Raw genomic sequence first — 12,190 nt, 5'->3', positions numbered from 1 at the left:
CTCTTTATAAGCTTTGCGTAAAGCCCCTGATTTAGTTACGAATTTTTCAAAAGTTTGTTTACGTATAATTTTTTTCTCTAGGCTAATGTTTCTATTAATCTGTTTGCTAATTTTAATTATCTCGGACTTGACTTCAGTTGTTCTTTTGTTTTTACACAATAATTTTCTCTGTTCTAACAATTCTTTCGTTTCTTCGTTGATATAGTTCTTAGACTGTTTCTTTATACGTGGCAACTGCTTTAGAAACTCTTGTAATTCTTTTTCTAATTTATCATATTGATTTTGAACTTCAGTTGACGCACTGACGGCTTTCATAAATCTTTCTTCCCAGAAACTGACTTCATCTTTCGGTAAAATTGGTAATTTCTGATACAATTAATAGATTTTATTTTCTTTCTTCTTTTTGTTTTCAAATCTAAAGATAACACGCAACGTATCATCCTGTGATCAGTATTAAAATTTAAGTTTTTTATTATATCAAATTTTTTTATGTATTTTGGTTGATTTGTGATTATGTAGTCTATCTCATTCAGTTGCAGGCCGTTTGGTGAGCGCCAAGTCCATTTTTTGGATGGTTTGGACTTAAATATGCTGTTTATTATGAAATATCATCGTATTCGTCATAATGAGTCTTTCTCCTCATGATGTGATGTCCAGGCAGGGGTTCCTCAAGGTGGCGTCTTATCTCCTTTACTCTTTTCAATTTTTATTAATTCTATCACTTCAAGCATTTCTTCTCTCTACCATATGTATGCAGACGATATCCAGATTTATCGACATGCAACACTTCAAGATCTTCCTGCAGCAATTGATGCTATTAATGACGATCTTGTTTCAATCTCTGAGTGGAGCAAGCGATACGGACTTAACATCAATCCAAGTAAATCGCAGGCAATCATAATTGGTAGTCCAGGCATGATCTCTAGGGTAGATTTATTAAATTTACCATCTGTGGAATTCAGAGGTACTACAATAGCCTACTACTCTAACGTTAAAGATCTCGGTGTGTATTTAGACCAGACGTTATCATGGTCAGTACAAATAAAAGAGGTCAGTAGGAAAATATTCGCTGCGTTGAGCTCATTGCGGCGACTCCAATCTGTACTTCCAATTCCTACCAAAATTATGCTAGCAAACTCTCTCCTTTTATCAATTCTAGATTACGCAGATGCAAGCTATCCTGATCTCACCGAGGACCAACTGAATAAACTTGAGCGACTTCAAAATATTGCTATTCGATTCATATTTTGCCTACGAAAATATGACCATGTCTCCGAATATCGTTCAAAACTCAAGTGGCTTCCTATACGTCTTCGCCGGAACTTACATATTCTTTCTCTTCTGTACTGTGCGCTATTTAACTATAGTTTTCCTACATATTTAAAAGATAAATTTGAATTTCTTGGTCATCCTTTGTTTTTAAGATCTAAGCGGTACCTAACACTTAAAATGCCTGTACACAAAACTAAATTTCTAAACAAATCGTTTACTGTACAGGCCATAAGGTTATGGAATGCCCTTCCAGTAAACATTAAAAAGGCTCCATCTATTTCAGTTTTTAAAAGAGCCGTTAAAAACTATTACCTAAATAATAATTCAGACGACTTTAATTAATTATTTTATATAACATTTATTATGTAATTTTATGTATTTTTATATCATTTTATTATCTTAAGTATGTATTAGTGTATGATAGAGATATATATATTATTTATACATAATATATATATATATATATATATATATATATATATATATATATAAGAAGTATAAGTATTAGTGTGTAACTATTTGTATGTAAGTTTATGACTGCACCGCCTACGCCGATGGTTTTGGATACTCCCTTTGATTGGGTTGTCTGGAAGAGATGGCTAAAAAGCGATAAGTCCGCCCATTGTACAACACTTTTAATGTCCTTCTTTTGTTTTGTTTTTTTTTTTTTTTAATTCTTTTTTTTGTATTTTATAAATTTTATGTTACTTTCTTTTTTGTTTCTGTTTGTGGTGTGCAATAAAGAATTATAAAAAAAAAAATAACCATTTTCGAGTACAAATTCAACTAATTTCTGACCATGTGGGCTTCTATTACCATGTGCGTATTTCCCTATGTAGTTTTCCTCACTATCTTGAGCTTTTCCAATTTTGGCATTAAAATCGCCAAGCAGTATAATGTTTTTTGCTTGTGTAGAGTCTAAGGCCAATTGCACTGTTTGATAAAAGAGTTCTATATCTTCATTTGTGTATGCTTCTGTGGGGGCATATACTTGAACAATAGACCAGGTAGAATTATCAGCTAGCTGTAGTTCCAGTAATGCAACCCGGTCTGATATGCTTTTAAAACTCATTATATTGTTTTTTAGTTGTTTTTTTATTAGGTAACCTACTCCATTCCTTCCATTCGTTCCAGAAGTATGGTAAAAGATGAACTCGGGATATTCTTCTATTACTTTGTTTTGTCTTCTAATCTCACATGAGCCAATTATGTCCCACTTTATATCTTTAATGGCATATTTCAATTCTTCGATTCGGCTATCTGATATTAAAGTTCTTACGTTGAGACTTGCTATATGCAGAGTAAGTGATTTTTCCTTTTTGGTTACTGTTATGCTATTGTTTTGGTTATGTATTTTTTGTTTAGGATTTAGGAGGTAGTGGTCTGACTCCTCCACGGTGACCAACTGGCTTGGAGGAGGTAGAGAGGTAGAAGAGGCATGCATTAGTTTTTTCGAGTTATTTTTTTGTTTGGTGATGTTTGGGTGTTAAGGTTCTGCTGTGATGGACGTAAAAAGCTTGTTATATTTTGTGATTTGTTCTTTTTGAACGCGGGTTTGGTCCCTTCGTGATTCATAGTTTTAGTATTTACTTTCCCTACATCCTCGGGTGAAATAGACATAGGTCGTTTGTTTCTTTCTGCGTGTGTATAATGTTGTGGTTCACGTTTTTTCAGTTCTACTATTTTGTCGTAGCGTAGGACTACTCTCTTTCCTGCTTGACGCTCGCGTTCAAGTTCCTCCTGCAATTCTTTACGTTTCTGTAACACACTAGGCGGAAAATCTTCCTTCAGGTACATAGTCGTATTGCTAAGCTTTTTCCCTTTTTTCAGTATTTCTATTTTCTTGAGGGTTGTGGTTAAAATAACAACTACTGGTCTAGTTTTCCCAGAGTATTTACCGATTCTATTCGCGTTCTCTATTTCCCACTTTTGACAGTTTACTTCCAAATTATTATTTATTATATCCAAGATAATAGAAAGCAAGCTATCATATCCCTTTTCCTTTTCATCGATCCCAAAAAAAATTACGTTCTTCCTTCTAACCTGTTTTTCTAAGTAGTTAATGGTTTTTTGCTGATGTTCAATTTTAATTTCTAATTGTTTAGTTTTGGCTTCGATGAGGTTAAATTTTTCATCTATATTCTTGTTAATAGATTCTTTAATGTTCTGTTCCATAAGTTTCATATTTTGTTTTTGGTTTGAGAGATCTTCTTGTATAACTTGTAAAATTTTTACAATATCTTCCATATTGCTGCTGTCCTTTATTGATGGATGTTGGTAAGAGTGCTTAGTAGACGACTTTATTTCCGATAATGAAATGGTTAATTAGTAGATGATCCGCGTATTCCTTGATAGATGGCGTTATTGATCAACCAAGTGTAGTATTTTTCACTTTCTTAACTGCAGTAGGCACAAACATTAAAAGGCACCCTCTGTTAGTAAAGCGGTGAACTTGTTATTTGGCAAATTTCTTTTCCAATTTACTCGATCGATGTGCTATTATGATGTTTGTAACGATTTCGATAGATGGCGTCTATTAGCACACAAAACCTGACTAACGGACAGTTTTAAATTATACTTTTGTTTAAACTTTTAGGTTATCTTCACACAATATTATTAGTAAAATTGTATATAATGTAGTATTTTGGACGTACTTGATCGTCGCGTTACAGGTCTTTGTTTTTGTTTGCACACATTTATCCCTTGTTGTGTAGTTCGTTGTATTTCACACTTGACACCGCAGTTGTTTATTGTGGTTTTCTTATTTGCGGAAATGAGAAAAAACTCTTGATGATTTACTGGCTTTTCACCTTGTCCTTAATATAGTCTTGATGACACTCAACGTAGTTTTTCGAATTTTGTCACTTTTTACTGGTTTCTTACGTGTTTACTATTTTTTATTTCACTTTAAATACGGATTTAATGTACACCGTGTCACAGTAGCTACCTCTCTCCACCCTGTTCATACCTTCCCATAAATCTGGCTTTGTTTCTAACGCTTTCTCTCTAGTTGCAGCCCGGCTTTGGAACACTTTGCCTGATTCTATTCGTAGAGCTCCATCGCGCGATTCCTTCAAGCGCCAAGTAAAAGAATTTTATCTGTCGTCTGTCAACACTGTGTGATGTCTTTTCATCAATATTATTATCATAATTGGATTCAATTTCATATATTTATGTATATATGTTAAATATTTATGTACTTATATATTATGTATATGTATATTTATGTATAACATCCAAATGTATTGTATTATCTTTACATAGTATAAAATAAAGTCACTTTTTCTGTCCCTATGTCCCTTTGTACGCTTTAATCTTTAAAACTACGCAACGGATTTTGATGCGGTTTTTTTAATAGATAGAGTGATTCGAGAGGAAGGTTTTTATATATAAAACATAAACAATATAGTTAAGTAACACTGATAATTTTAAAAGTTTCTCATGTAATGTCGTAATTTTTTTTTTTTTTTGCGCTTACATTGTAAACGCTGGCTGAACTCTACTAGATAGATCAAAATAATGTACTACAGGATTGTAAACCTCAAAAATGTCCTCAAAAAAAACTCCGCGATGGTATGTGTCTATCTGTTAGTTATAACCCACACTTTAATTTAGCAGCAATCAGACGCGGTTATTTTCGGAGCTCTCTAGCGAGGGATATAACAATACTTAATAAATAAATAAAAAAATTAACAATAAGAACAAGAAATAAGAATAATGAAACAAAAATATGCACTAAAACGTAATAAAATAATTGCGTATTCAACATACCTATATTTTTTAGAGTTCTCCTAAGTAAAATGAAATGAAAAATATTACTACTACTTAAAAGTCGATTATATACTGTAGTTATAATTATTGCTATATTTGGAGCCGGTGTTAGCCACGGGCATGCGCCTCAACAATCAAAAGAAAGAAGCAATACGAGCCCATTGATTGAGCCCCAGTATATTATCCTATAAAAGGTAATTTGTAAAAAACATATATCATAAAGTATATCGTATTGTATTTTGATAGATGGGGTTTTCTTGGCTGAAGAATTTTTCTGCTGTTTTTTTTTTAATAGATATATTATTTTATAGAATAGTGTGATTCAAGGGGAAAGTTTGTGTTATAATACATGATATAGTAAAGAAACACTGATACTTTTAGAAGTTTGCAATGTGATGTCGTTCATAAACAAATTCCGTATTTTTTTTTTCAGCCTTTTGCCGTCCACTGCTGGACGAAAGCCTCCCCCATAGAACGCCAACCATCCCGATCTTGGGCAGTCCGCATCCATCCCGTGCCCGCCACCTTCTTCAAATCGTCGGTCCATCTTGTCACAGGGCGCCCTACACTACGTTTGCCTAAGCGCGGTCTCCACTCTAACACGTGTCGGCTCCATCGGCCATCAATGCGTCTGGAGACATGACCAGCCCACTTCCACTTCAGCGAGCTAATTCTCCGCGCGATGTCGGTGACTTTAGTTCTCTGGCGAATGTCCTCATTTCGGATTCTAATATTCTATTCGGCACCGTAAGTCATTACAGGTAGGACGCACTGATTAAAGACCCTGGTCTTAAGCGACTGTGGGATCGACGATTCAAAAATATGACGCAACTTCCCGAATGCCGCCCAGCCCAAACGTATTCTTCTTTTAGTCTCCTTCTCAAAGTTGTGCCGGCCAAGTTGTATAGTTTGGCCCAGGTAGATATATTCCTGCACAACTTCAAGTGGAGATCCATTTACGACCACTGGTCCCGGGGATACACGATTGTTTGCCATAATTTTGGTCTTTTCAATGTTCATCCCGAGACCTACTCGTCTCGAAGAATCGCTCAGGCTGTTTGGCATCTCTTCCAAATCCTGCAGAGTCTCCGCCATGATGACAATGTCGTCGGCAAATCGCAGATGTGTAATGTGTTGGCCATTAATATTAATGCCGCGTCCGTTCCAATCGAGCGTTTTGAAGACGTCCTCCAATGCAATTGGATTGGTCTTGTGCTCTGATCTTGTACTTGGACGGTCATGGTTGCGGCTTCGTACAAAAACACTTCAACACCTGGATATACCGATAGTCAATAAGGCCTCTGCATGAATTCCAGAACAGCCCAGGTCTCAATGGTATCGAAGGCTTTTTCGTAGTCCACAAATGCTAGGCATAGAGGCTGATTATATTCCTCGGTCTTCTGTATTATTTGCCTAAGTGTGTGTATGTGGTCTACGGTACTGAAGCCTTTTCGAAACCAATACTGCTCAACGGGTTGGAAGTCATCGAATTTCCGGGCAAGACGATTCGTGATTACCCTCGAAAACAACTTGTAAACATGCCTTAAAAGCGAAATGGGGCGGTAGTTCTTCAGAAGAGCTTTATCACCCCACTTGAAAAACAGAACCACCAGTGGCGTGTCAGTCTGGCTCGTGGGTCATCCGCACTATGGGACTCAGGTGGAGGTACTCGTGATGAGTATAAATCGCCATAGCACTTTTCGACTTCAGCGAGAATCTCTGGTTTTGTGGTGACGGTTGTGCCTAGTGTGGTTCTGAGTTTTGTCAGGTGACAACAGGAGGTATGTGACTTTGCAAGAACCTTTGAGCCCCTATTGAGTGCTATGGCATCTTCAATATTCCGGGTAATAGCTCGTCTTGTGTCACGCCTTATTAGTTTTTTAACCTTCCTGTTAAGTGCCTGACACTCAGATGGCGTCATATTCTGCTGTTTTCGTCTCCTCGTCATCTCGTTCAGAGTCTCGCCTGCGAGCTTCGACTTACGTCCATTGCTCTTTTGTCGAAAGTAATTTTGGCCCACTTCGCGGATGACACGCACCAGACTATTGGTGGCGTCGTCAATGTCCTGCCTGGTTTCCAACATGGCAAATCGGTTCTGTAGTTCCAATTGGAAGCTTTCGCAACCAGCTTCGACTTGGGGCTGAGTTGGTCTAAGAGCCGACTTCATTAACCGCGATCGTTCGATTTTAGTGTTAATATTCAGGGTGCCTCTTACCAGGCGGTGATCACTTCCAGTGTTTACCCTGTTGATCACGGAGACATCCCTGAATATTTGGCGCTTATTGGATAAAATGAAGTCGATCTCATTCATCGCTGTGTTATCGGGGCTTCGCCAGGTCCACTTCCTTTGGGGCTTTTTCTGGAAAAATGAATTCATCAGAAATAATCCCTGAGCCTCAAGGAAGTTTACCAGCATTTGCCCCCGATGATTCCTGTGCCCATAGCCGAATTTTCATACCCTCGATTCACCATCTTCTCGTACTCCCACTTTGGCATTGAAGTCACCCATAACAATTGTGTAGAAGGTACTGGTAGGAGACATAGCTTTCACTATATCTTCGTACATGGCTTCGACCTCTTCGTCAGTGTATGTAGACGTTGGGGCATACACCTGTATTACACCCTACAAGGTATGCCACCCTTGCCGACACACTGCCAACCTCCACGACATTGCTTCAGAGTGACTTGTGGATCAAAAAGCTGACGCCACCTTGGGATGGTTGGTGTCCTTCTCGGAAGTAGAGTAAGTGACCGGAATCTAGTGTCATCGTGTCCTCGCCCTGTCTTCGGATTTCTGATAGACCTACTATATCCCAGTTAATACGACTTAACTCTACTTCCAATTCTGTCAGGTGTTCGTCCAGCCGCAGAGAGCGTCCATTATACGTGGCCAGAAACAGTCGCCGTTTGTGATACACTGCCGAAGCCCGGGGATTCTTAGCACCCCCCATCGCACCGTTACCATGGCCGGTACCGTGGCCAGGAATAGTGCGATTACCGGGAATTGGGGGCCGTGAATTTGTGTCGTCGCTCATAGGGGGGGTTTTTACCTTAGTCACCGCGCTTGGCTGGCGGGTTGGTGACCGCAGTGGCTGGAATCTTTCACTAATAGCGCTGCTGCCCGCTATCAGGATTAGCATTTTCGGATTCCAGTATTTGTGTGGTTATACCGCCACGATTTCGGTCGCCAGAGCCTTGTTCGTTGATTAGCAGGATGCACCACGAGCAGGTGAGGTTGACGGTAGGTTGTTGTCGACTCCCCTTACACTCCCTTCCGTAGTATATTTAGTCTCAATATTGCACCCGTGCGAAGCCGGAGCGGGTCGCTAGTTATTATATATATTTATTATTATTATTATAGGCATCTATTGCTATGTATATATTTTAAAATTCTCTTTAACTTCTGTGCACACCCTACTGACTACTCTCCTACACTATTCTGGGTTGGCTGGCAGAAAATGCTGTTATATCGTTAAGTCCGCCATTTGTACATGTTTTTGTGCAATAAAAAATAACAATTAAAATAAAACTAATTATAACGGATGAATCGCGTATATTAATTATTTTTAAACATCCCGACGTTTCGAGCACTTTGCAGTGTTCGTGGTCACGGGTAGACTAAGATGAAATTTGTCTATTTGAAGAACAAAGGAAATATTATTAACAACTACCGCCAACGATTTCTCAATTGATATCTTGAGTAACGTTCCGGTTGCACGCAGAAGGCACTAACTGTATCTTTAGGTCTTGCAGTCTGTTGGATTTGGGATTTTAAATTTTTAATAAGTGGATCCCAGGTGTTAGAAAGTCTCCAACCATCTTCTCTATTGAAGTTCGGATGTTTTTAAATTTCAATAGCCTCGCGTATCATTCTAGGAATGAATCTGTGTTCTCTAGCGAGGATCTGTGGTTTATCAAATCGGATAAAATGGTTAGGTTTATCCAGAGCATGTTCACAGACTGCAGACTTAGAAGAACGCCTATTTTTGACATCTCCTATATGTTCCTTGACCCTGGTACCGATACTTCTCTTTGTTTGGCCTATGTAAGATAAACCACACTCACATTCGAGTTTATATACTCCTGCAGTTTGTAAAGGAATATTACTCTTGATAGGTCTCAAGAACTGGCTCACTTTCTTATGAGGCTTGTAAACGGTTTTAATTGAAGCTCGCTTCAAGATGTTGCCAATCCTGTCTGTAACTCCCTTCACATATGGTAGAAATGCAGGTTGTCGCTCAACTGTGGGTGGCTTGATACGGCTTCTGCGATGCTGGCGAGGCACGGGCAGCTTGTTCTGGTGGAGTGCAAGCTTGACCTGACATAGCTCGTCCTCTAGGTGTTCAGCATCACAGAGATGGTGGGCTCTCTGAAACAAAGATTTGCCAACGGTAGCTAACTGGCTAGGGTGGTGGTGCGAGTCACCATTGAGGTATTTGTTGGTGTGTGTGGGTTTCCTATAAACTGTGTGACTTAATGTATTGTCAGGATTCTTGATAATAAGGATGTCAAGGAAAGCTAAAGAATTATTTGCCTCTAATTCCATAGTAAATTGAATGTTTTTATTTATAGAATTAAGATGTACTAAAAATGCAGATGTCAGATCACTAGGTAATATTGTGAAAGTGTCATCTACGTACCGTTTATAAAACCTAGGTGTTATAGGTCCGGAGCGAAGAGCCCTCTCCTCCAGATCTTCCATGAACAAATCGGCGACCACGGGGGATACTGGAGAACCCATGGCTACCCCGTCAACTTGTACATAGAATTCATCATTCCACAATAAATAACCAGATGTGAGGCAGTGATGTAACAGCTCTGCATATTCAATAGGCATGTTGTGTGTCTGTAGCTTTCTCTTGACAATTTCGATGCAGTCTTGTATGGGTAGGCACGTAAACAATGACTGGACATCAAAACTAACCATTGTCTCGTTGTTGGTTAATTTAAGGTCTTTGATTTCGCCAACAAACTGGTAAGAATCCTTGACATACGCCGCAGTGTGTCCTCGGAGGGGTGATAATGTCCTTGCTATGTGTTGAGCCAATCTATATGTTGGTGTATCGATTTGGCTTACAATAGGACGCAGCGGAGCACCAGTTTTATGGATCTTAGGTAACCCATACAGTTTTGGAGGCTTTGCACATGTAGGCACGAGTGATTTTTTATCCAGATTTAGTTTTTCTTGATGTTTTGATATTAATGCGGATGTCTTTTTAAGAATGTTATTAGTAGGGTCTTTAGTTACTTTTTTATAAGTTTTTACATCCGATAAAATCGCGGAAATTTTCTGGTTATAATCACACGTATCCATCACAACGGTCGCGTTTCCCTTATCTGCTCGGAGGACTGTAATGTCTTTATTGTTGCGTAAGTTCTTCAGTGCAATAGATTCATCACGAGTAAGGTTTCTTTTCGGTGGCCGGCTTCGACGTAAAACACTCGAAATGTCCTGTCGAATAGCTTCCGAGTCTTCCTTTGTGATGTTATTTTTGAAAAGACACTCCTCCACATTGCAAATAATGTCTTCAAACGGTATTTTGGATGGAGCCGGTGCAAAATTTAGGCCTTTGTTTAACACCGCAATGGTCGATTCATCTAAACTTTGTTTTGACAGATTGACAAGTGACGTACGCGCAGGTTTTTTAATTTCCCCGGTGTTGCCATTATTGAATTTTGATTTTACTCCGCTGAGGTTTTCGAACTTTTTTATTTGTTTTAATTTTAAGTTATTATATTTTGTAGCGGCTCGTTTATTAGTAAAATCGCAGCATTTTTGCCAATCTGTTTTTGATAATCGTGACTCGAGTTCTTTACTGAGGTTGTCAATTTGATCCGTTAACCGTCGCGCGTCAAATCGATGTTCTCGGATGAGTTGCAACAATAATTTCTTACTTGCCTGATTGAAATAAGGAAAAAAGAAAAAGAGAAATATCTTCATCGCTACGAGACAATACACAAGTTGAGAAACACACCTGGACGCCATCACAAGACAATAGGCGTAATGCTTTTGATATCATGAGAGGCAGATCCAACTCTCTCTCATCCTATACGGCGGACAGTAATAGGCAATAACAATTAGCTATCGGCAACCGGAAAACACAAATATTTAATACAGAAAATAAATTAAAATACACTATAAAGATATATATATACTATATATATATATATCGACTTTAGATTGTCGATCACTAGGAACCTCGGAAAAACTACAGGAACTGGAATTATCGTTGGACGAAATAAAGTGGGACATAATTGGTATTAGTGAAGTAAGAAGATTTGGAGAAAAAATAGAGGACCGTGGAAAATACATACTGCACCATATTGGAGAAACGCCCGGTGTATACGGAGTCGGATTCCTGGACAAAATAAACCTTGTCAAAAGCATTAAAGAACTCAAAGGAATCTCAGAACGGATAGCACTTCTCAATATTAAATTACCTGTAGATTGAGAAGAAGGACAATTATGGTCTATAATCCAAGCATATTCGCCTACCGAATCAAACAAGAAAGAAGATATTACGAAAGTCGAAAAATTCTACGAAGATCTACAAGCAACTATTGCAAATACACATAAAAACAATAGTTATGGGAGACTTTAACAGACAAATTGGAAAACAGAAGAGTGGAGAAGAATATACCATAGGAATTCATGGATTTGGCAATAGAAGTAGAAACGGATCTCGGATAGTATCTTTTGCTATTAAAAATAAATTAAGTATCCTTAACAGTTTTTATAAAAATAAACCATCGAAGAAATGGACATGGGTCTCTCCTAATGGATGGTATAAAAACGAGATTGACTATATAATGCCTAACAATATAAAATCTTTTAAGTCTCTATCTATCATAAACAATTTTAATTTCAACTCAGATCATATAATAGCTCGAGCGAAGTTGTCAGAGTTGTCACGTACTAAAAGAGCACGAAAACTCCGTTTAGCGAACAAGTGGATGTTGCAGGGAAATAAAAAGTTTACAAAGTTTATTCACGAAGTATAATGTCCACAACACTATAACACATAAAGATAGTCAGTACATTATAGTATAAGCACAGAAGAGATACAGAAGGAGTGAAAGGTTGATATTATAGCAGGAAAATAGATAGGCATAAACTACGCGTAATATCGAAAGGCTAGAGGCAGAG

At 38.0% G+C, this 12,190-nt stretch overlaps 2 pseudogenes; both read right to left on the bottom strand.

The window, feature by feature from the left end:
* Window positions 1-5,465: 5,465 nt before the first annotated feature.
* Window positions 5,466-8,078, bottom strand: LOC124542621 (annotated as a pseudogene).
* Window positions 8,079-8,710: 632 nt separating this feature from the next.
* LOC124542656 lies at window positions 8,711-10,219 on the bottom strand (annotated as a pseudogene).
* Between the last annotated feature and the right edge of the window lie 1,971 nt (window positions 10,220-12,190).

The sequence above is a fragment of the Vanessa cardui genome, chromosome W, assembly GCF_905220365.1.
Source record: "Vanessa cardui chromosome W, ilVanCard2.1, whole genome shotgun sequence".
Taxonomy (NCBI): domain Eukaryota; kingdom Metazoa; phylum Arthropoda; class Insecta; order Lepidoptera; family Nymphalidae; genus Vanessa; species Vanessa cardui.
Note: the sequence above shows the minus strand (reverse complement) of the source record. Positions and strands in the feature narration are given on the sequence as shown.